The following is a 26,054-nucleotide window of genomic DNA, read 5'->3' as shown; positions in this document are numbered from 1 at the left end:
GCTCTATCTACATAGCTGGTCATCTCGGCTTTCCCCCAGAATCTCATTTTTCAACACTCTTGGCTCCACATGCTGCCAGGCTGGCCCTCTCCGACTCTCACTCTCACCCCTAACACCTCCATCAGAGCTCACTTCCCTGGCAGAGTTAGAACACTCACTCATCCTCCTCTGGTTTTTCTCTCATGCCTGAATGCTCTCTCTCCCGTGCCTGGGGCGGGGTTGACAGTCTAGTCTAGAGGACTCTGGGCTCCCGAGGGATGGGACCACCAGCCAAGACAGTGGCCTGTGGTCAGCCCGGGCTTGGGGCTGCAGTCCTGGCTGGGCTACTTGTGCAGGGAGCATGGTGGAGAGAAAATCTCCAACTAGACAGTGCATGCAGCCCTTGGGCAGACTGGTCCCTGGACAGTGGTGCTCGAGTCCCTGGTTTGGCATTTGGGGGCATCCTCCGGGATTTTATAAGGAAAAGAGCTTCCAAGTTAGGTGACCTTTCCTCACAAAGATAGACATAGAATTACCACAGGACTCAACAATTCTACTCCTACCTACATACTAAAAGTAACTGAAAACAGACGTTCAAACAGAAACTGGTACGTGAATAGCATTTTCCACCATAGCCAAAGGGTGAAAACAGCCTAAGTGTCCATCAGCTAGCGAATGGTTAAGCAGTGTGGTTTCTCCATGCAATGGAGTATTATTTACCCATTAAAAGGAATGAAGGACTAACAGACATTAAAACACCGATGAACCCTGAAAACGTGATGCTAAGTGAAAGGAGCCAGACACAAAAGGACACATATTATATGATTTTATTTATATGAAATGTCCAGAATAGGCAAATCCATAGAGACAAAAAGCAGACTAGGAGTTGCCAGGGGTGGCAGGGCGGGTGCAGGGCAGTGGGAGGGGGCAGGAAAGGAATGAGGAGTGACTGCTGATGGGTGTGGATATTCTTTTAGGGGTGATGAAAACCCCTTAAAACCAGAGAAAAATGATGATGTTAGAACATTGTGAATGTACTCAATGATGCTGGATTATACCCTTTAAAATAGTTAATGGTTAATTTTATTTCATGGGAATTTGATCTCAATAAATAAAAGAAAAGTTAGGCCAGAGTGCAGTCTGCCCTGAGAGGTGGGCAGACCCACCAAGAAACCAGTCATGTTCCCAGGACAAAAATTCAGCATGAGGATCACATTAGGAATTGGTTTGGGCATATACATAACAGAAATTGTATTATTGATAGATTAAATAAATAAGGATTTATATTTCTCTCTCAGAAGTCTGGGGTAGGTGGCCCAGGGATGCTATGGTTAGCTCAGCAATATTAGGGACCCAAGGTCTCATTCCTCTGCTCTGTTATTCTTTGCAGGCTTTTACACTCAAGCAGGAGTTGGGTGGGGTGGAGTGGGGGAAGGGCTGAGGGAGAGAGAGAATCTTAAGCAGGCTCCATGTCCAGCGCTGAGCCTAACTCAGGGCTCGATCTCACAATACTGAGATCATGACTTGAGCCGAAATCAAGAATCGGTTGCTTAACCGACTGAGCTACCCAGGCGCCCCTGCCCTCAATCTTATTGCCTCATAATCACAAGATAGCTGCTGCAGTCCCAGCAACTACATCCATGTTCCAGGCAGGAACAAGAAGAAGTGGTGAAGAGTCAACGGGGCATTCCAGCCAAGTCAGACTTTTCAAACAAGCTTTCCTGAAGCCTCCCTCATCAACAAAAAGATGGGTTCATATAGTCACCCAGATTCATCAAAGAAGGTATTTGGGAAAAGTACCAATATGAGGGTGAAAGAAGAAACCTGGAGACTGAACTACATGGAATGACCTGGAGGTCCTCAGGGCAGGAGCCTGGATCTTGGCATGGCAGGGTCAGCAATGGTGAATTTGGAGCCCAACACTGCAGAGTACAGAGCTGCAAACTTCAGGAAAAATGGTACTGTGTTTCCCTGGGGAAGGCTCATAGGGAACTTGATTTATTTATTCTTTAATTTTAATTAAAAAAATTTTTTTCTATTGCCCTTGTGTTTTTATCTGTTGTGCATGATCCATGTTAACAGTTATGGTGTGAAACTAAAATCCTGTAGTGCTTAGGGGAAAGTAGAGAACTGACTGAGTCTCAAACACACCGGGGGGAATGCAGGTGCACTGCTTAGGTAATTTCTGCCTCATCCGAAGCCAAGGCAGAACTGATCCTGAGCTCCGGGCTGGGGCCCCAGCTGAGGGAGCCTGGGGAGAGGCATTGCCACGAGGTGAGGTCAGCGTGTCTGATTTCCTCTACAGTCACGACTGTGTGACCAGGTATTTTGTCTTACTCATCTCCATGTCCCCAGAGCCTCGCATAATTCTGAGCACATGGTAGCCTCCCATTAACTTCCATTCGTATTTTCAAGATGGGATGAGTCTTCAACAAGTGTAGCCTTAATCTGGTATCTGCAGTACATTGAATCTTCTGTTCATTTCACCTTCCTCAGCAAGACCAGCTTTGGTGACAGCTGGAGAGTGGTGATATGTGATATGTTTCTGTAAGAGCTTTTCTTCCCAACGCCAACATGGCGACAGTCCTCTCCCTGAGCCCCCAGATGGGATATTTCCAGAAAAACCCAGGTTCCATGGTCAATAAACAAGTAGCTTCCAGTGACTGGATCTGAAAACCCACCATAAACCCACAACGATTCAAGCAAGTGGCCTGACTCAGAGCCAAGTAAATCAAAGGACCAGAGTGTAAAGGCACAAACAAGCCCAAGAATGCATAACAATTCAGTGTACAATAAAGTGAGGGGAGTGATTTTGATCAATGGGTTACTAACAGTTTGGAAATTAAATTTCAGGATGTGTGAAAAGATTTTATTAAAAAAAAAAACAAACCACGAGAGCTCTAGAATAATATGTATGTTGACTTTTATGTTCCAGTCTGGGACAGAATTTTAGTGAATGACTGGTACATTTGATCACCTAAAAGTTAAAAATTTTAGTTTGGCAAATTACTACCATAAACTAGAAAAAATAACATAACATGAGCTTGAGCATTTATTTGCAATATATATGACAGAAAAAAAGTGTGATAATCTTAATATATCAAGAGTGTTTACAAATCAATAAAATAGAGGGTAATAGCCCTTGTTAAAAAATGGGCAAAAGACATAAATAGCAATTCACAAAAGAGGAAATGCAAATGGCCAAGAAACATGAAAACAGCTCAGTAAAATTCCTAATTAAAGAAACATTTAAATAGGATGTCATTTTCTGCTAAAAAATCGGCATTTTTTGAAAAAGACAGTGGTAGTCTTAGAAGTTGAGAAAAAGGGGCATTGCATACACTGATTTAACCTGGTACATCCTTTTTGGAGTGTGATTTCATAACAAATATAAAAGCCTTAAAACAGTGCTTGTTTTTTGAACTTGAAAAATTCCATTTGCAGACATTTACCCTCAAGAACAGCCCTGGGTACAGGCAAATATTTGTTTGCAAGGAAACTTATTGCAACATTGTTTCTAATAGAAAGAAATTAGAAATAATCTGATTATCCAGTGGAGTTATTGTTAACTATAATTTTGTACAGCGGTGCAGCAGAGGATTATGGGACAATGAAAAACCGTGCAGAAGTCTGGGCATCACAATTAGAACCCGTACAATGAGAAAGCAGACGTACAATCATGTGTATGACAGGACTCCGTTTTATTTTATTTTAATAATTTTTTATTGTTATGTTAATCACTATACATTACATCATTAGTTTTTGATGTGTTCCATGATTCATTGTTCGTGCATCACACCCAGTGCTCCACGCAGAACGTGCCCTCTTTAATACCCATCACCAGGCTAACCCATTCCCCCACCCCCCTCCCCTCTAGAACCCTCAGTTTGTTTTTCAGAGTCCATCGTCTCTCATGGTTCGTCTCCCCCTCCGACTTACTCCCCTTCATTCTTCCCCTCCTGCTATCTTCTTTTTTTTTTTTTTCTTAACATATATTGCATTATTTGTTTCAGGAGTACAGATCCGTGATTCATCAGTCTTGTACAATTCACAGTGCTCACCATAGCCCATACCCTCCCCAATGTCTATCACCCAGCCACCCCATCCCTCCCACCCCCCACCACTCCAGCAACCCTCAGTTTGTTTCCTGAGATTAAGAATTCCACATATCAGTGAGGTCATATGATACATGTCTTTCTCTGATTGACTTATTTCACTCAGCATAACACCCTCCAGTTCCATCCATGTCGTTGAAAATGGCAAGATCTCATTCCTTTTGATGGCTGCATAATATTCCACTGTGTATATATACCACATCTTCTTTATCCATTCATCTGTCGATGGACATCTTGGCTCTTTCCACAGTTTGGCTATTGTGGACATTGCTGCTATCAACATTGGGGTGCACATACCCCGTCGGATCCCTACATTTGTATTTTTGTGGTAAATACCCAGTAGTGCAACTGCTGGATCCTAGGGTAGCTCTATTTTCAACTGTTTGAGGAACCTCCATACTGTTTTCCAGAGGGGTTGCACCAGCTTGCATCCCCACCAACAGTGTAGGAGGGTTCCCCTTTCTCCGCATCCCCGCCAACATCTGTCGTTTCCTGACTTGTTAATTTTAGCCATTCTGACTGGTGTGAGGTGGTATCTCATTGAGGTTTTGATTTGGATTTCCCTGATGCCGAGCGATGTTGAGCACTTTTTCATGTGTCTGTTGGCCATTTGGATGTCTTCTTTGGAAAAATGTCTGTTCATGTCTTCTGCCCATTTCTTGATTGGATTATTTGTTCTTGGGGTGTTGAGTTTGAGAAGTTCTTTATAGATTTTGGATACTAGCCCTTTATCTGATATGTCATTTGCAAATATTTTCTCCCATTGTGTCGGTTGTCTTTTGGTTTTGTGGACTGTTTCTTTTGCTGTGCAAAAGCTTTTTATCTTGATGAAATCCCAATAGTTCATTTTTGCCCTTGCTTCCCTTGCCTTTGGCGATGCTTCTAGGAAGAAGTTGCTGCGGCTGAGGTCGAAGAGGTGGCTGCCTGTGTTCTCCTTTAGGATTTTGATGGACTCCTGTCTCACGTTTAGGTCTTTCAACCATTTGGAGTCTATTTTTGTGTGTGGTGTAAGGAAATGGTCCAGTTTCATTCTTCTGCATGTGGCTGTCCAATTTTCCCAAACCATTTGTGGAAGAGACTGTCTTTTTGCCATTGGACATTCTTTCCTGCTTTGTCAAAGATGAGTTGACCACAGAGTTGAGGGTCCATCTCTGGGCTCTCTATTCTGTTCCATTGATCTATGTGTCTGTTTTTGTGCCAGTACCATACTGTCTTGATGATGACAGCTTTGTAATAGAGCTGGAAGTCCGGAATTGTGATGCCGCCAGCTTTGCTTTTCTTTTTCAAGATTCCTCTGGCTATTCGGGGTCTCTTCTGCTTCCATACAAATTTTAGGATTATTTGTTCCATTTCTTTGAAAAAGGTGGGTGGTATTTTGATGGGATTGCATGGAATGTGTAGATTGCTCTAGGTAGCATTGACATCGTCACAATGTTTGTTCTCCCAATCCATGAGCATGGAACATTTTTCCATTTCTTTGTGTCTTCTTCAATTTCTTTCCTGAGTATTTTATAGTTTTCTGAGTACAGATCCTTTGCCTCTTTGGTTAAATTTATTCCTAGGTATCTTATGGTTTTGGGTGCAATTGTAAATGGGATCGACTCCTTGATTGGTCTCTCTTCTGTCTTGTTGTTGGTGTATAGGAATGCGACTGATTTCTGTGTATTGATTTTATATCCTGCTACTTTACTGAATTCCTGGATGAGTTCTAGCAGTTTTGGGGTGGAGTCTTTTGGGTTTTCCACATACAGTATCATATCATCTGCAAAGAGTGAGAGTTTGACTTCCTCTTTGCCGATTTGGTTGCCTTTGATTTCTTTTTGTTGTCTGATTGCTGTGGCTAGGACTTCTAATACTATGTTGAATAGCAGTGGTGAGAGTGGACATCCCTGCCGCATTCCTGACCTTAGGGGAAAAGCTCTCAGCTTTTCCCCATTGAGAATGATATTCGCTGTAGGTTTTTCATAGATGGCTTTTATGATATTGAGGTATGTACCCTCTATCCCTATACTCTGAAGAGTTTTGATCAAGAAAGGATGCTGTACTTTGTCAAATGCTTTTTCTGCATCTATTGAGAGGACCATATGATTCTTGTTCTTTCTTTTGTTAATGTATTGTATCCCGTTGATTGATTTGCGGATGTTGAACCATCCTTGCAGCCCAGGGATAAATCCCACTTGGTCATGGTGAATAATCCTTTTAACGTACTGTTGGATCCTACTGGCTAGTATTTTGGTGAGAATTTTTGCATCCATGTTCATCCAGGATATTGGTCTGTAGTTCTCCTTTTTGATGGGGTCTTTGTCTGGTTTTGGGATCAAGGTAATGGTGGCCTCCTAAAGTGAGTTTGGAAGTTTTCCTTCCATTTCTATTTTTTGGAACAGTTTCAGGACAATAGGTATTAATTCTTCTTTAAATGTCTGATAGAATTCCCCTGGGAAGCCATCTGGCCCTGGGCTTTTGTTTGTTGGGAGATTTTTGATGACTGCTTCAGTTTCTTAGTGACTATAGGTCTGTTCAGGTTTTCTATTTCTTCCTGCTTCAATTTTGGTAGTTGATACATCTCTAGGAATGCACCCATTTCTTCCAGGTTATCTAATTTGCTGGCATAGAGTTGCTCATACTATGTTCTTATAATTGTTTGTATTTCTTTGGTGTTGGTTGTGATCTCTCCTCTTTCATTCATGACTTTGTCGATTTGGGTCATTTCTCTTTTCTTTTTGATCAGTCTGGCCAGGGGTTTATCAATCTTGCTAATTCTTTCAAAGAACCAGCTCCTAGTTTTGTTGATCTGTTCTACTGTTCTTTTGGTTTCTAGTTCATTGATTTCTGCTCTGATCTTTATGATTTCTCTTCTCCTGCTGGGTTTAGGCTTTATTTGCTGTTTTTTTCTCCAGCTCCTTTAGGTGTAGGGTTAGGTTGTGTATTTGAGACCTTTCTTGTTTCTTGAGAAAGGCTTGTATTGCTATATACTTTCCTCTCAGGACTGCCTTTGCTGTATCCCAAAGATTTTGAACAGTTGTGTTTTCATTTTCATTGGTTTCCATGAATTTTTTTAATTCTTCTTTAATTTCTTGGTTGACCCATTCATTCTTTAGTAGGATGCTCTTTAGCCTCCATGTATTTGAGTTCTTTCCCACTTTCCTCTTGTGATTGAGTTCTAGTTTCAAAGCATTGTGGTCTGAAAATATGCAGGGAATAATCCCAATCTTTTGGTACTGGTTGAGACCTGATTTGTGACCTAGGATGTGATCAATTCTGGAGAATGTTCCATGGGCACTAGAGAAGCATGTGTATTCCTTTGCTTTGGGATGGAATGTTCTGAATATGTCTCTAAAGTCCATTTGGTCCAGTGTTTCATTTAAAGTCTTTATTTCCTTGTTGATCTTTTGCTTAGATGATCTGTCCATTTCAGTCAGGGGGGTGTTAAAGTCCCCCACAATTATTGTATTACCAATGTGTTTCTTTGCTTTTGTTATTAATTGCCTTATATAATTGGCTGCTCCCATGTTAGGGGCATAGATATTTACAATTGTTAGATCTTCTTGTTGGATAGACCCTTTAAGTAGGATATAGTGTCCTTCTTCATCTCTTATTACAATCTTTGTTTTAAAATCTAATTTGTCTGATATAAGGATTGCCACCCCAGCTTTCTCTTGGTGTCCATTAGCATGGTAAATGGTTTTCCACCCCCTCACTTTCAATCTGGGGGTGTCTTTGGGTCTAAAATGAGTCTCTTACAGACAGCATATTGATGGGTCTTGTTTTTTAATCCCATCTGATAGCCTGCGTCTTTTGATTGGGGAATTGAGCCCATTTACAATCAGGGTAACTATTGAAAGGTATGAATTTAGTGCCATTGTATTGCCTGTAAGGTGACTGTTACTGTATATTGTCTGTGTTCCTTTCTGATCTATGCTGCTTTTAGGCTCTCTCTTTGCTTAGAGGACCTCTTTCAATATTTCTGGTAGGGCTGGTTTTGTGTCTGCAAATTCCTTTAGTTTTTGTTTTTCCTGGAAGCTTTTTATCTCTCCTTCTATTTTCAATGATAGCCTAGCTGGATATAGTATTCTTGGCTGCATATTTTTCTCGTTTAGTGCTCTAAAGATATCATGCCAGTCCTTTCTGGCCTGCTAGGTCTCTGTGGATAGGTCTGTTGCCAATTTAATGTTTCTACCATTGTAGGTTACATATCTCTTCTCCCGAGCTGCTTTTAGGATTTTCTCTTTGTCTCTGAGACTCGTAAGTTTTACTATTAGATGTCGGGGTGTTGACCTATTTTTATTGATTTTGAGAGGGGTTCTCTGTGCCTCCTGGATTTTGATGCCTATTTCCTTCCCCACATTAGGGAAGTTCTCTGCTATTATTTGCTCCAATATACCTCCTGCCCCTCTCTCTCTTTCTTCTTCTTCTAGGATCCCAATTATTCTAATGTTGTTTCGTGTTATCGTATCGCTTATCTCTCGAATTCTGCCCTCGTGATCCTGTAGTTGTTTCCCTCTCTTTTTCTCAGCCTCTTTATTTTCCTCATTTGGTCTTCTATATCGCTGATTCTCTCTTCTGCCTCATTTATCCTAGCAGTTAGTGCCCCCATTTTTGACTGCACCTCAGTAATAGCCTTTTTGATTTGGACTTGGTTAGATTTTAGTTCTTTTATTTCTCCAGAAAGGGTTTCTCTAATAACTTCCACGCTTTTTTCAAGCCCAGCTAGTATCTTTAAAGTCATGATTCTGAACTCTAGGTCTGACATCGTATTAATGTCAGTATTGAGTAGGTCCCTGGCAGATGGTACTACCTGTTGTTCTTTTTGCTGAGGTGATTTTTTTCATCTTGTCATTTTGTCCAGAGGAGAATAGATGAATGAGACAACAGAATGCTAACAGGTTAAGAACGTCTCCAGCAAATATACTCTATACAAATCAGAAAAGACCTGAAACCAGGGGACAAGAAAGGGAAAGAAAGAAGAGAAAAAAAAAGGGAAAAGAAAAAGATAAAAACAAACAAAAACAGAACAAAACCAAAAAAAAAAACCAGAATATGATCAAATATGATCAGGCTAGTGCATAGATCAGTGCCACACACTAGCTTTTGGGCATATTTTGGTGTGTTAGAAGAAAGTGCCTGCTAAAATTTTAAAGGAAGAAAGACTTATATATGTACAAAATAAAGGTTGATACAATGAAGGGATGGATGATGACTGTAAAGATGAAAATTATAAAAAGATTTTATAATAGGAATTGATAAGAAGTTGTTTTTTAAAAAGAAAGATTTAAAAAGAAAAAGAAAAAAGAAAAAAAAGAAAAGAAAAGGGAGAGAATGTGATCAGGCAGGAGAATAGAACAAAGCCATACACTAGTGATTTAGGGTATATTTTGATCTGTTAGAAGAAATTGTATCTCAAAATTTTAAAGAGAGAACCACTTCTATATATATATGTATATATATATATACGCCAAAAATAAGGGTAACTACTATGAAGGGATAAAAATATGACTCTAAAAATGAAAAATAAAAAGTTTTTTTTTAAAAAAGGGATTGATAAGATGTTGTTTGAAAAAGGGAAAAAGAAAAATTAAAAAAAACAGTTAAAAAAATTAACTTTGAAAAACTAATGAATCATGGTAAAAAAAGCCATGAATTCTATGTGCAGTATTCCCCCAGCGCTGGAGTTCTCCCGTTCTCCTTGATTGGTAAACTTGGTCTTGGCTTGCTGGCTGTTCGCGCTGATCTTCTGGGGGAGGGGCCTGTTGCCGTGGTTCCCAAATGTCTTTACCGAGGCGGAATTGCCCCGCCCTTGTTGGTCCCAGCTAAGCAAGCTGCTCGGGTTTGCTCTCAGGAGCTTTTGTTCCCTGCAAGCTCTGGTACAGCCTTGGAGGACGAGAGTGAAAATGGTGGCCTCCCAATCTCCACCCATAGGAGCCGAGAACTCGGGGCCCCGCTCCTCAGTGCGCCCCCAGAGAAAAGCAGTCACTCCCATGTCCCCGGTCTTGGGCCGCACTCCGTGCTCACCCGGCCTGTGACCGAGCGTTTCTATCTCTGGCACCCGACCCCGTGTGGAGTCTCCAAACCCAGCAGATCCCTGCGGTGCGCTCCTGCACCGCTCCTCCTGGGGGAGGAAGGGGAATCTCCCCGGCTCTGCCGCTTGTTGGGTCCCTGCTGGAGGAGCAGTGGCCCGACTGGGCCGCGGATCACAGTTTATGGCAACCCCGAGCTGAGAGCCCGCGCCTCGGCTCCGTCTCTGCAGCCGGCTTCCCCGCTCCGATCCCTGGGAGCTCTGCTGCACTCAGGCACCCCCGGTCTTTCTGTGACCCCGAGGGTCCTGAGACCACACTGTCCCGCGAGGTTTCCACCTCCCACTTAGCCACTGGAGCGACGTCCCTCAGCGGAACCGACTTCCAAAAGTTCCGATTTTGTGCTCCACGGCTCTAGCACTTGCCAGAAGCGGCCGACGGAGGCCCCCTCCCCCGCCGTCTATCCTCCCGAATATTGCCTCGTATTCACTTCTCCACACGTCCTACCTTCCAGTAAGTGGTCGCTTCTCTGTTCAGAGAGTTGTTGCTACTCTCTTCTTCGATCTCCTGTTGAGTTCGTAGGTGTTCAGAATGGTTTGATCCCTATTCAGCTGAATTCCTGAGAGCAGACGAAATCCAGGTCTCCTACTCCTCCGCCATCTTGCTCCGCCCCTATGACTCCGTTTTAAATGTGGATGTGAGTGTGTGTGCACACACATGTATGCAGAGGAATACAGGTAGTATATATCAGATAACTTCTCTGGAGTGTCAGTGTTTTCATACCTATCACTCATGTAAGCATATTTAGAAACAAAAATGTAATTAAAAAGAAGAAAAACCCCTGAACCTCTTTACTATGTATCCTCTTCAGCAAATTAGTTAACCCGCCTGAGCCTCAGCGCTACATCAGCAAAACTTGCATAAAATATCATCCTCTTTCATGGGGGAGTAGATGAAATGGGGTATGTATGAGAGCTCCAGATCCATATTAATCACTCAATAAATGCAATGCCCTTTATTTTCTATGGTTACATTCTCTCTCCCTTATCAAAACGTGCACATAGGAGAGGTTCTAATGTTAAGCTGTTCTATTTTGCAGAGAATTTTAAATTAACGTCTTTTTTTCCCCAGATGGATTTTATTCTAAGTCTGCGGGGTTTTCATAGTAAAATGAAAGGTTTGTTTCTATAACTGTCTATTTAAAGAATAATTGCAGCCGTTTTCCAATTTGTAGAAAAATCGAAGTCAATGCCTTGAATTTTCTCAATTTTAATTTTTCCACTCCAAACCCACATCAGGAACTTGTTCTTAAACATTTGTCTCCTGCTACTGAGGCGATCACAGCAGAAACTTGCAAGGCTTGAATCCGCATTAGCCAAGTCGCCTTTGGTTATCTGCATATCCCAAGATTTCTGCAAAGGCAGTACTGATTCTGTGCATATTCCGAGGACGGGAAACACTTCATCAGGAAGAGCATTCTTGTGGGTGGAGGTGTAAGGATGCTTGGTTTCCCCACAGTTACAACAATCAGCAGGTGGCCTGTGGGCGTGGTCATGAACTGGGGTGATGGTCACACTGTCCCATGGGCACGCACGTCTGCCCACCCAGCTTCATAACGGACCTTAGGTTAGCGTTCTGGGGATGCAAGGTACAATTTGCATGGTGCACCATGCTCTGTGGGCTTTGGGTCGTGGGCTCTGGGCTAAACACTGATAGGCTGAAAAAATTGGCAGCCCTTTCTTTAAGCTGAGTAACGATCCCCGGTAGAAATCAGACTAAATCAGCAATTCCCATTGATGATACTTTTTAAAATCTCAAACTGCGTCCTAGACAATGAGACATTTCTCCTCCAGATGATCTCAAAATGGCCGTGGCCAGCTTTCTCCCAGGTTCGTTAATAACTTCATCCTGGTATCGGTTAGGCCTCCCTCTCCAAGGCCCGGCTCAGCCATGAACCTCAGGATCTGGGTCTCTGTTCCTGGCAAACAGCTGCCTCTTGCACTTGAGAACTGACGGGGAGAAAAATGGTCCCTGCAGTTCCTATCAGCCTTAAACAGAAACATCTGCTTTTCAGGAGCCTTTTGCTGGCTTGGTTTGTGGGGAATGCTTTCGGGGGGCAGCGACAGCACCACCTCCCTGAGTGGTGACATCAGCCAGAGAAAGGCTGCTGGGCACCGTGGGCCCTGGGAACAGTCCGCCTGCCAGGAGAACGGAGCCTGAGCCGCACATTTTATAAAGCTTTAAAAGCACAAATACTGGCTTAAAAAGAGAAATATTGCCAGGTGGTGAAAGGTGCTCCCAAAGAAAAAAAAAATAATAAAAGAAAAGAAAAGCTGATTGAATCCAGGGGTTCTGAGGCTTTTGTTCTTCCTTCCCTATCAGCCGAGCAACAAATGAAGATTTCTGGTGTGTAAGCATCTGCTGAGACAAATGGTTGTCTTTTATTCAGCTTTATCTGGTATCTGACCACATTTCTCAGTTTCCAGGCACAGATTAAGTAAGATGACATGGGTGAGAGGTCTTGCCCAGAGTGCGGGTCCACAGCCTGTGTATGTCACTTCCTCCTCCTTAGCTGCTTCTTCTATTCTTAAATATTTTATTTATTTATTTGAGAGAGAGAGAGAAAGACACACAGAGAGAGAGAGAGGACAAGCAGACTCCCCACTCAGTGCAGAGCCTGAAGTGGGGCTCGATCCCATGACCCTGAGATCATGACTTGAGCTCTTTGGCCTGCTCCTGGGTCAGGTCCTGGTAGGGAAGAAAGGCTCTCACGTTCACGGGAATTAGAAAGCAGCAGCCTAGCCCCACGTGATAGTCAACAGTCCCCACCTGACTGATGGTATTGAGTCCCACAAGCCCATGTCGAGCCTGGTGCGGGCAGGAGATTCAGGGACGGGGCTGGGCATAGCCCCTCTGTTTCCCGTCTTCTTGCTGCTTCTCCTACTTCTCCCGACGGTTCTACTGCCTGGTCTGACCCCTACAGGCTTGGGGTCTGAGGAAGGAGAGGAGGTGAGGGGAACAGGACATCCTGGAGGCCATAACATCACAATCTCTGCCCCCGAGGGGCTGGAAGGGGCTCTTTCTCTTGGGGTTACTTTCGTGGAGTTTTGTTTCTTCAGAGACCCTCACTCTGTTCTGAGGACCTCTCATCGGTGATTCCCTTGATATGTGTGATGTATTCTCCTGGGACCTGTTGCTTACTCTTTGCTGGCCCCTGTACTTTCAGGGGCATCTCTAGCTTCTCTCTGCTGAGGTCCATTGCGTCTCCAAGTGGCCACGTCGGACAGGGTCTATCTACATCCTGGTCTAATGGGAGATACACATGTATGCTTTGTCCCGACACCCTGGGAGAGGAAGGACCCGAATGCTAGGGTCTGTCTCTTAGCACCCAGCTAGCTCATCTCTCATGCTTTGTATTTCTCATGTAGGACACAGACACCAGCCCTTTATGTCTTCTAATTTAGGGAATACGTATCAAGTACTTTGGGGGCTCCTGTTGAAGCCACATGGCCCCCCACCTGAGCTTTCAGAGGGTGGGGCTTGCAGCCCATCAAGAGCTGGCTCTAAACCCTTTCTTAATTTACCATTCTTGAAGTCGGTGACACCAGGCTTGGTTTAGGAGACTGTCCCATCCCCGTGGAGGCCCGGTTAGGGTTGGGACTAAGCACAGCTTTCTCCAAAGCAGCAGTCTTCAAGAATCTTCCCTAAGCTCCAACCCTTAACCCTTGATATGGAGGAGGTTGGAGTTGTTAACTAATCAAATTCAGGGGCACCTGGGTGGTGCAGTTGGGTGAGCGTCCGACTCTTGGTTTCGGCTCAGGTCATGATCTCGGGGTTGTGGAATTGAGCCCCACGTCTGGTTGTGCGCTCTGCTCAGAGTCTGCTTGAGATTCCCTCCCTCTCCCTCCCCTTCTGCCTCTCCCCTGTTCACACCCATGCGTGCATGCACTCTCCTTCCCTTCCTCTCTCACATAAACAAATAAAATTTTTAAAAAAATCAGACAGCTCTTTGGTACACTCTGCATGTGTCTTGGATCTTGCTTGAGATGCTATGTCCATCGTCTTTGGTGCCTCTGCTTCGGCAGCGTGCTATTCCCAGAGTCTGCTGGTTTTCCTGTCTTCCCATTTGCTTCTGAACTCTTGCAGGGGTGATTGAGGCTTAGTTAATCTCTGTCTTCGACAACCAGCACAGGGCCCAGTATGTGGTTTAAGTCCTCGGTGCATTTTTGCTGAACAAATGGATAGATGCCACAAATTCTCTTTTACACAATAACCAGTAATTTATTTAGCAAGTAAATGTTTTCAGGGTGTTTTCACACCAGTTTTGATGGCTGCATTCATGGATGTGAAGGTGTGAGTGTGTGGTTGGTTCCGGGGCTGGGGTGGAGAAAATATAAGATGAGCCTGGAACGTCTTGGTGCCAACAAGTAAGAAATTGCTTTTAAAAGAACGATAGGACCATGTTCAAAGGACATAGGAGCCAGCTTGAAGGAGCTCCCGGTGACAAAATCTGAGGTCGAGCAACAAAATAATGATAGTAATGGATTGTAATACATAGAATAAAACCACTATCCAGGAGTCCACACTGGCATATGGTAGTAAATATTAAATAAACTGAAGAGCAGGGAACTGTTTCCTTATAGTAGGAATTTTAAAGTATTGAATGTAGATGAAAGGGTGGGACACCGTAGTGATAACTGTTTCAGGCAAAAGTCACCAAAGGATGGTCAAACGAACAGGCAAAAGTATGCTAAGAAAAACAGCATATTCACACAGTCTCAAAGTACTTCTCTCCAGGATACTTACTAATTATAAAGGGAAAAAGAGCAGCCTTATGGTGGAGACACCAGCTGGTCCCACTTTGTCAAGTGACCAGAGTTAAGATCATTAGCGATTGAGACACAACGTGACATCAGGTGCTGCTCCGAGGTACTGAGAAGGGCACAATTTTGCTTCTGTGATTTTCCTGCTGAGTGTAGACAAGAGAGGACCCCAGAAAAAATCCGAATTTGGAAACACCTTATAAAATAGCTGGCCAGTACTCTTCCCAAATGTCAAAGTCATGAAAGACGAAGCCGGGACAAAGGTGAGGCTGCAGAAGGCGAGAGGAGACATAACAGCTAAATGCAGTGTGGGGTCCTGGAGAAGTGCTGGATCGGGGTAAGAACATCAGCCAAACAGTCGGGGATGTCTGAATGAGGTCTGTGGATTAATTCGTAGTATCGCGTCAGTTTCAATTCCCTAATTTAATTAGATCATTGCACTGTACTTGCGTAAGATGCTAACATTTAGGGTAGGCAAAGTTCAAGGTTCAAAAATAAATAAACATGACACAAGGACATTCACTGCCCTTGCCAGCTAGCCTCGGCAACCTTCCTGGCTTCACACCCCTACCCTTCGCTAACCAGCCCGAGTAGTTCCCCACTCGTTAAGTGCAAATGAAAACTTAGGTCTCGTTTTCCCCAAACGATTGTGTAAGAGCCAACATGCCTTATTTCCAGGAAGTTAGTACCTCTCTCTGGATGCTTGTCCCAATCTTGGCTTTTTCAAGCATCACCGTCCAAAAGTAGGGTGGTTTCAGTCCACAGCTACGTTCAGGAGCCATTCGGAGCCTGCAGTTGCTTCTTGTGGCCACATGGTGTCGCTGTTGGCACTCTGTCCTGCATAATCTCCCAGGCTGGGTCCATCCAAATCTTGGCAGAGACCTCTGGGAATTTCTGAGAATAAGCCTCGCCCCCATCCCCAGTTTGGCTGAAGGCGCTCCAGGCTTGGTCCCCCAAGGTTGTCTTTCATGAAAATAGCCCTTTCAGCTCACATCCACATGACCCCTTCCAGAACCCATCTCATCCTGGGAACGCTGGTTTGGGATTGGTGCAAGCTTCTCACAGCGCATGGACCCTCTACCTTCTCTCTGTGGACCTTCACCTTCAAAGCGCTCCAGGCAGCGGGGCTCCGTGTCTTCTTTCCTACTCGAAGGGGAGACTGTCAGGGCTGAAGTCTCCAAAGGATCCTTGCCAAGTGATTCCAAGGTGTCTGCACCTAATCCTTCCTGGGAGGGGTTAGCAATTACTGTATGATTTTCTGCCCCCCTCTCTCATTAGACAAGAGAAAAAATTGAACTCCAGGACCCTTGATTTAATCACTTTTCTTGACAAAATAGGTATCAAGTCCTGCTTTGGGCAGGACTCCATGCTGGATTCTAACTATTTCTAAAAAAGAAAGACACAGTTCTTGATGCAAAGGTAGACAGAGAGGCCATAAAGCAAATCGAGGGGGATGAGGGCTTATAAGGGTAGGGTACCATGGGTGCATAAGAGGAGGAGGTTGTGAACTGAGTCAACCACAGGAGATAGCACTTGAGTTGAGTCCTGGAAGACAAAAGGTACTGGCTGTGTGTGTGGGGCGGGGGGTGCAGGGGGAGGAAGGACATGTGGCTTAGCAGACCCCAAGGCTGACTCTGAGCCCCCCGTGTCCACTCCTGGCTCCCAGAACCTCCTTTGTGGTTTACCTCATTCCATATTGTTACCTTCCATTCCTCTGCATCTCCACGCTGGTCTCTGAGCTCCGGGAGGGCAAGGACTCCTCTGCTGTGTCTATAGTGTTCCCAGTGCTTGGGACATGGTTGGCTCTCAGTTTACAAAAATGATGAATTAATGACCCAGTTTAATGTATTAGTGGCAACACAAGTGGTGGTTCCATCCGGCTGGAATGATAATGTTTGGGAGGGAAGCAGTTGCAAAAGGTCGGTGGTCTAGAACCTTCTGTACTAAGCAGAGGAGGGTTTTTTTTTAAATTTTTTATTGTTATGTTAATCACCATACATTACATCATTAGATTTTGATGTAGTGTTCCATGATTCATTGTTTGTGCATAACACCCAGTGCTCCACACAGAACGTGCCCTCTTTAATACCCATCACCAGGCTAAACCATCCCCCCACCCCCTCCCCTCTAGAACCCTCAGTTTGTTTTTCAGAGTCCATCGTCTCTCATGGTTCATCTCCCCCTCTGACTTACTCCCCTTCATTCTTCCCCTCCCGCTATCTTCTTCTTTTTTTTTTTCTTAACATATATTGCATTATTTGTTTCAGAAGTACAGATCTGTGATTCAGCAGTCTTGCACAATTCACAGCGCTCACCATAGCACATACCCTCCCCAATGTCTGTCACCCAGCCACCCCATCCCTCCCACCCCCCACCACTCCAGCAACCCTCAGTTTGTTTCCTGAGGTTAAAAATTCCTCATATCAGCAAGGTCATACGATACATGTCTTTCTCTGATTGACTTATTTCACTCAGCATAACACCCTTCAGTTCCATCCACGTCGTTGCAAATGGCAAGATCTCATTCCTTTTGATGGCTGCATAATATTCCATTGTGTATATATACCACCTCTTCTTTATCCATTCATCTGTCGATGGACATCTTGGCTCTTTCCAGTTTGGCTATTGTGGACATTGCTTAAGTGGAGGAGTTTTTACCTTACCCGCAAGGCAACCGGGAGCCTCAGAACGTGTTGGAAGGAAGAATCATGCACGTGTATTTGTGTTTTGGGGCTAGCTCTGCAGCAGTGTGGGGGCCTCCCGGGAGGGGACAGTGGGAGGGACGGTGAGACCTGTAGGAGGCTCTTGCTGGGGTTTGGGCAAATAGCAAAGAGGTCCTGGACCAAGCTCATATGGGGCTGGAGAGAAGAGCATTTGGCAGACACCATGGAGGGAGCTGGAGGGACGGGGTGCCGGGGCGACACAGGGCTCTGGTGGGGTCTGGCTGGGCAGCCAGCTGGGTGGTGCTGTTGGTGCAGGAAGCCTTAGCAGAGGGCTTATTGGGGGGAGAAGTGAGTTTGGTTCTAGACACTTGGAGTGGGTGATGCCTGTCTGTGGCACATCCCGGATGAAATGTGAGGCAGAGAGTTGGACATGTGGGTCAGGAGATGAGGGGGGAGGCATGGGCTGGTGAGGGAGACTGGGAGCTTATCAGGATAAAGATGGAGGTAAAGGCCGTGCGTCTGCATGACGCCATCCAAAGCGAGAAGGTAGAGAATGTTGGGCACTCTGAATGGAGCCATAGGGATTACCAGTAACAGAAAGACCCAGACGAGGAGACAGAGAAGTAATTGGAATCCAAGAGATCATGGAGCCACAGAAATCAAGGACGAAGATGTTTCTAGAAGAGAGTGGCCCATGGGGTCAAATGCAGCAGCACGAGGCAACCAAATAAAGACTGAACACTGCCCACTGGGTTGGCCTTCGGCGAGCCTGGTGGAGAGGTGCGTCGGAGGGAGATGGTGCTGGGGTGAGGTGTGAGGGGTCATGGATTCCTCACTGTCTTCTCCCTTTACTTTGACGAGTTCGCCTCTGTGCGTGGGCTTGTCAGAGCCCTACCTCCATCTCCTCCCTCTGCATTCTTCCAGACCCATCTCCAAGCTCACCGGTTTTCCGTATGTCCCACCTGGGAGGCAGAATTAACCCCTCCTTCATCCACGTCTCTGTCACTTCATTATACCACTTAGGACACCGTGTTATTACTTGTTAGTGGGACCTGAATGGTGACCTGTATCTCTGTATAATCTACAATCATGTATTTATATCTGGGGGCCCCCATGTCTTTCCCTCCTTTTTTCTCTCTCACTCGGACTCCTAGGCCCCCCCCCCGCCCACCATATGGTAAAGCACAAACGAAGGGAGTCTTCAGGGAGTCTTCAGAGCCTCGGTTACCTTGGGTCCTAGGGAGGGTAGAGAGGGAGGCCATCAGAGTAGGAGGGAGAGGGTCTCAGAGGATGAGCTAGACAGTGGGTGAAGGCAGGGCTGTCTTGTGTGGGATGAAAAGGGAACCCTCCACTTCTGCCCGGATAAAACCACAAAAACCCTTTGAGAATTGCCTCCTGAGTGCCAGGTTTGAGAGGGGGGCACATGTGGTTCCAGCAGCCATAGGCGCCCCCCCGCCCCCCCCCCCCCCCCCCGCCCCTGCAGTGGGTCAGGGCTTCTTGGCCACCAGGGGCTGGGTCTTCCCTCCCTTTGTTCCCTGGGAGCGCTTGGCAAATATAGTTGAATTTCCCTAAAAGGCAGAGCTGAGAATCTGGGCACTGGTTGGCTTGGCTCACCTGCCAAGCAATCCTCCTCTCTTTTTTATTATTTCCTCTGACAAAGACATCAGAGGCTCAAAGACAGGGTATCTGGGAACTCAGAAAGCCTCTGCGAAGCCCTCCGCCTCCTTGGGGATGGGTGTAAGCCCGCCCCGCCCCGCCCCCCCAAAGACCTGGGTCTGAGCAGGGGGCCCCCAGGCGCTGCCTGTCCCCAGGGACGCGCGGGCTCTCCTCTGAGCGCCGTCAGTCAGGATAACATTTCACACTGCCATTGATTTTTATGTCTTTCTACACTAATTAGACATGTTATTACTAATCTTTGGTAATCACCACAAGGGGCTTGTGGAAACTCTCGGAGATTTCAATCTAGATTAAAAATAAGCAACGTTATCACTTCTGGGAAAATGCAAAGAAAGCACATGTTATTCTAATGTTTAAATCAATAAAGCTGTCCTGCTTCTGTTTTGTGCTGGTATTGATGAAATTTATAAAAATCCCCTTTAAATTTCCTTCTGTCCATCTTGGCTCCGCAGGGGCGCCCGATTGATTTCTCGGAGGGCATCTGCTGGGGGCAACGCGCCGGAAAGACTGCCCACACCCCAGGGCCTCAGGGCAGATTGCAGAGACCTGGGGGCACGCAGTGGGGGGGCGCCCGTGAGACTTACTTTCCACTCCTTCATTTTGATGTCTGTTGATTCCTCTTACTAAAGGAGGTTTTGAACCCACAAGAAAGAAAGGGAGAAAATCCTTTCTTCCTTAATTAATCTCTCTTCCAATTGTTAAATGGCACACTTTGATTGCAAAACAACCTGCCTGTCCCCGGGGTAGATTAAATTCTGTAGGGGCATGAGGTAGGGGGGGAGGTGAACATCTTAACCAGGGGTCCTGTCACTGGGGAGCGCAGAAAAGAAATTATCTGTGAAGAAGAGATCGCCATCTAGCACATTCTCTCAAACAATTGAAACTAATGTGTTGACACAGAGAGAGAAATGAGCCTCCTTTAAAGTGGAGCCTCCTTTAATGTTCTGTGGAGACATACTGTAATTTGTAATACCTCTGATCAGAAATTGAGGTGGCATATGGACCCGAAGTGAAATAAAGCACAGTTAACTTTTTGCCAGGCGGGGGGGGGGTGGGGGTACACACATTTCCATATGACATTGCCTCGGCAGCCTTTCTGGCATCAGCAAGGGGACAGCTTGTATACCCAGAAGGATGCCAACGTGTACCACAACTCGGAGGCGGCATGCGTTTCCATGCCTGCTGTGTTTGCCAGGAGCTGTACTCAGCTAGTTGCCAGAGCTGAGGGGCAGGATGCATTTCGCAGCTCTACCCCTGCCTGCCCCCCAACCCCCCACCGTCTCCAGGATCAGCCTTATAGGGGCTCCTGGTGCAGCAGAAGAATGTATGATGTATGTGGCTCTAGATGTGAGTTTAGCTTTCTTCTCAGGGGAAGATCTCCTTATTTCTAAAAGCCCCAGGGCAGTCAAAGTACTTGAGCACACCTATGTGCCAATTCTGATATAGGCACCTTACCTTTTCTGCAGCCTGTCCAATAGCCCAACCAGGTATGAGTCTTAGCTTGGGCTGCTAAAACAAAGTACCATAGACTGGGTGGCTTCGACAACAGACATTTATTTCTGACAGTTCTGGAGGATGCAAGTCCAAGGGCAGAGTGCCGGCAGATTTAGTCCTTGGTGAGGGCTCTCTTCCTGGCTAGCAGATGGCCACCTTCTTGCTGTGTCCTCACATGGGGAGTGGGGAAGAGTGAGTGAGCAGGCTCTCCTCTCTTCCTATGAGGGCACTAATCCCACCCTCCACAGCAGTGCGATTATTGTCATTTATTAGTAAAGAAATTGGAGTTCAGAGAGATCCAGTGTCTCTCCCAAGGCCCCTCAATCACTGGATGGCAGAATTGGTAGTAAACCCATACTTTCCACCACCAAAGTTGGCCCTTTGCCCTCCTGCCATGCTGTCTCCTGAGTTGAGTGAGGGTCCGGGGCTGTACTGGTGTTCAGGGATGCTGCTTGAAACATGGAGTATCTTACTTGCTTCTGTGACGTTCGTCTGCTTGTGATCTTGACCTTCTACTGCAACCTCCAGCTTTAGGGAAGTTCCCCCTGATAGAAAGACTCTAGTGAACCCCCAAATCCTTTCCGTGAACCCTGATCAGTGAAATTCCTCAGAAACTTCAGCTTGATCACCTCTGTTCATAAGCACAAGGAAGTGCTCATTAGACTTAACCACCAGCTAGGTGCTTTGTGTATTTTATTCTTATTTCTGTCATCATTACAAGCTATTTTCACAGATGAGGAAATAGTCTCAGGGAAGCTAAGTGTGTGAATTACTGAAGGTCTCGGCGCCACAAGCAGCCAGCCGAATAGTGATTGTAACCTGGGGTTGTCTTACTATTTTTGACGACACTGCTTTTATGAACCAACACAGGATTTTGTGAGAAGACCAGGGCCTTCCTGAACTCAAGTCCTGCATTTCTAGCTGTTGCTTGGACAGCCTGGTAGCACTTCAAAGTCAGTATACATCATGCAACTAAGTTCAGGCCAATTGGATGTGAGCGGGAGTACCACCAACCCTGGATGTCCCCAATTTCCTATCCGATGGCCAAATGCATGTGTGGAAAAGCAGCAATTTCACAAAACCAAGACTGAAGATAAAAGACCTGGGTTCCTGCTAACCTCATGGAGCTGATCCTGTCTACACTTCCTGGACAGTTATGTAAGAGAGAGATGCCCTTCTGTCTTCTGGAAGCTACAGCATTTCGGGGGCTCCTTGTGCAGCAGCTTCTTTGGTCTTCTTGTTTCTCCCTTCCCCTGCTTTTGATGATGTCTCCATTTAAGCTCAAAGCCCCTTTGAGCCCTTGCTCTACCCTTGACCTCTGCAGGTGATGTCAAAGTATTACAGCACAAGATATATACTCAGAAGGTGGAAACACCCAGAAAATGGAAGGATTCTTATCTCAGCGCATGGAAGGAAACCAGGGTGTATTGAACACTTGCTAATTGCAGACACTTTCATGAAATTCATGAAGAATCATCTTGCTTCAATATGACTCTTCAAGGACTTTGGGATAGAGTTCACACTTGGCTCTGTCAAAGCCTTTTTGAATAAGGCAAGATAGAGCTGGAGGCATCACAATGGAGAAGGAAAGCACAGACTCCTTAGTTGAGCATATGTGACCCTCCTCAGCTGGGTCTGAGCCCACCCTTCTCCTTCTGCTGCCCTCCTCCCATTGCCCTTGCCATTTCAAGTCTTGCCACATGGCTTCATCCTTCCAGATGCCAGTGGCATCTGGTCTACCAGAAGGCTCAGACTCATCCATTGAGACTAGCTCAGCACTTTCTTTCATTGACTCTCCCCTACCTCCTCTGCCCTCCATCTCTGGTGATTTTGCCCTGTGTTTATTGACTCCACTACAGAGACTCCAGTGCATATGACAGACATGTCACGTCATGGCTCTTTGACATCATCCTATGCTAGGATGTGGCTCTCCCAAGGCAAGAGCCTCATATTATCTATTGCTTTGTGTGGGTTCCAGCACAATTCCTGGCACCTGGAAGGGTCTCAGTGAATACTGAATGAAATTGTAATCCGAACAACAATGCTGTGAGATCCGTATGATTATCCCCATTTGCTGTAAGAAAAACTGACTCAGAGACATTCCGACTTGCTCGGAACCAAGGTAGTTTGTAAGAACCACACTTGGGTTTTGAGCATAGATCTGTCTGATGCCCAAATCCATGCTTTTTAATGTCACCTTATGACTGCCTTTTGATATCCCTACTAGGTAGAGAGTGATTTCGTTTCAGAAAGAGGGATTTTCTGGATTAAATGTGTCTAGACATCTTTCTCATCTTAATGCGGACTTATTCAGAGAGAAGGAGAATCTCCCTGACTGGTGGCAAAACTGAAAGAAAAAAGCAGAGGCCATCACTCTCCAATGCTGTCGTTCATACAGCTCCCTGGGCATGTGGTCCTCACAGGCTCAGGAAATGGCCCTGAATTTTTCCTCCTTCCCCCTCTCTCTCTCCCTCCCTTTTAAGGGAAAGAGCCCAGAACTGGGCTTCTCCGTCTGCAGTTCCAATTTGGGGAGGGTTTTGACCTTTGACAATTTTGGGTCATTGGCAGCAGAGAGTGTCTCTTGTTGTGACCTCCATTTTGGGGATTTAGCAGTTGAGATATATGCAACGCTCCAGCAGATGGGCCTGCAGCTAGTTTGACCACCATCAGCCTTGTGTTTGGAGCACCTGGGAATCAGGCATGGCTTTCTTCTCCAGCTCTGACTTGCCTCTTCCCACCAGATGTTGATTTTAGTTTGCACAGGGTGTCGTCCCTCCAGCTCCCAGGGTTCCAGCATGTTCTCTACTTCCCAGCCTGCTCAGTGGTTTCCCTGAAGCCCTGCTTTACTTTCTTCCCTCTGCTGCATCACTCCAGCTGTCTCCCTGGTCTGACTGGACTGGAAAGTCGGACCTAGGACATCACTGAGGAAGTATGAGGTGGGGACCTCTGACTGGTTGAAGAGGCTCAGGGTTTCCCAGAAGACACTGCCACACAGATACCCCTCACCGTGGCTCGTGCATGCAGTTAGCTATACATCCAAGCTGCACCTTGAGGTCTCTGAAGACAAGCACCTCATCTTAGTCATAGTTTATGTGGGTCCCAGGACAGTTCCTGGCACCTGGAAGGGTACCAGTGAATACTGCATGATAACAGTGATCCCGACACCAGTCCTGTGGGGTCCACGTGACTACCCCCGTTCATATGCTGGCACTTGAATGGTGACCTTTGAGGAGGGGAGGGGACTGGGACTCATTCAAAAACTTCGTGAAGATTTTGCATTTTGTTTTAGTATAGTTTAGTATATCCGTGTAGATGACAATATTTGAACTTTTCAAAACAGATCATAATGCTTCCCATGTGCCGAGGACTGTGCTCATGCTTTACTCATAATTCTCTCTAAATTTTTTTTACTACAATCCTTTGAGAAGGTAGTTTCCTTATCCACTAAAAAAAAAAAAAAAACAAAAAAAAAGAAACAAAAAAAACCCCCAAGGTTCAGAGAGGCTAAAAACTCCCAGCTATGGGTGGCCAAGCGGAGATTTGAACCCAGCTCTGCCTGATACCAGAACAGGGCTCTTGAGTGCATCAACCCCCGAGATGGCTACCCCTGGCCGACCTTTCTAGAGCCTGTGACACTCATGATTCCATTGAAGTGAGCTCTGAATTAAGGGCCTGCAAGGATGAGCATCCAAGCATGAGAAGCAGAGGTTTTAAAAGAATGTGCTGTTGTGAAATTTATTCTGATGCCAAAAGGGGATCTTGAGAGGGATTAAAGAGGAATTGTACCAGCTCTTATGCTCCAAAGATAAGCTTGACTGTGAACTGTAGCATATGCAGCCATAATGAATAAGAGAGAGATTTATTAGAGTATGTCATATTTGGTTAAGTACTTCATATGTAAGATGAGTATTTCACTTGTACATATTACATTTTCAATGGGTTTTCAACCATTTTCAATCCATTATTTTTAACTCCTTGCATTATATTGATGGTAAATTAATTATAACAATTACAATTCAAAAACCCATATTGTCCAATTATAATTTAATTCATTTTAGCTCCTCTCTTTGAGTTTGGATAAAAAGCTAAAGCACTTTAGAAAATGCTGTCATTCCCTCTAGAATCCTGTCATTGTGTTCTGTGTTTCTGTGGTGGTTTGAAGGTGGGATGGGGATTCAGTGGCAGAGGGTGGGGGTTAGCTGGCTCCCCAGGTGACACCCCACAGGTCGCTAGCCAATCTGGGTTTGGATCTGGATTCAACAATCTGCTCAGATCCTTGGACAGCTCACTTAATCTCTCCGTGCCTCTGTTTCCCCATCTGTAAAATGGGGTTAGTGACAGAGTCCCTACTTCATGGGACAATTCTGGGGATAAGTGAGTTAGTGTGGTCAACCCCCAGTAGACACAGGGAGCCGCGAATTAGTGTTGGCCATAATTATCCTAACTATGCTCTAGGGGAATAATGGTGGGTGGCTTTATTTCATGAACCAGTACCACCAGGAAGTGGTAGTTTTCTGGAGCCCTGTGTGAAGACAGACCCAAAGGCCCAGCCAAGCTCAGCATATACAATACAAGGGTCGCTTGGAGAAGTCTGCCATGGGCACAGCTGTTGGGAGAGGTGACAAGTTCTACTAGGGCTGGAATAATACTTGTTAATCCCTCCGCTATTCCCAGTACCCGGCACAGAGCTTGGCCCCTGCCAGGCCAGATTGTGATAATAGGGCTGAGCGCTAGCATCCAGCCATGCCCGAGGCCAGCCCTGTCCTGGACTCCTCAGTCAATGAGCCCACAAAGCCCCCGTCTCTGCCTCAGTCAGTTTGGGCTGGATTTTCTATCATGGGGAACAAAATTTTTTAAAAAAATTTAATTTTTTTGTGGTGTTCATGCTTATTTTATTTACTTCCACTTACTGGAGTTGCAAAAGTTCCATGCTCACTGTATAAACATTTTTACAGATATTATTCAGTCTTGAATAAGAAGGAAATTCTATATTTTGTGAAACATGGATGAACCATGAGGACATCATGTTAAGTGGGAATAAGCCACTCACAGAAAGACAAATACTGCGAGATTCCACTTGTATGAGGTGCCCAGAAGAGTCAAGTTCACAGACATGGAGAGCAGAATGCTGGCAGCCAAGGCCTGGTGGGGCGAGGGAGAAGGGGAGTCAGTGTTCAGTGGATATGAGTTTCAGCTGGGGAAGAGAGAAAGTTCTAGAGATAGAGGTGGGGGTAGGCTGTAGGACAGTGTGAATGTACTTAATGCCACTGACACATGTGCTTAGAAATGGCT

Source organism: Eumetopias jubatus, unplaced genomic scaffold (genome assembly GCF_037043125.1).
Source record: "Eumetopias jubatus isolate StellerSeaLion01/CBP00866 unplaced genomic scaffold, mEumJub1_p1.0 scaffold_12, whole genome shotgun sequence".
In the NCBI taxonomy this organism is placed as follows: Eukaryota; Metazoa; Chordata; class Mammalia; order Carnivora; family Otariidae; genus Eumetopias; species Eumetopias jubatus.
This window is presented reverse-complemented; position numbering follows the sequence as displayed.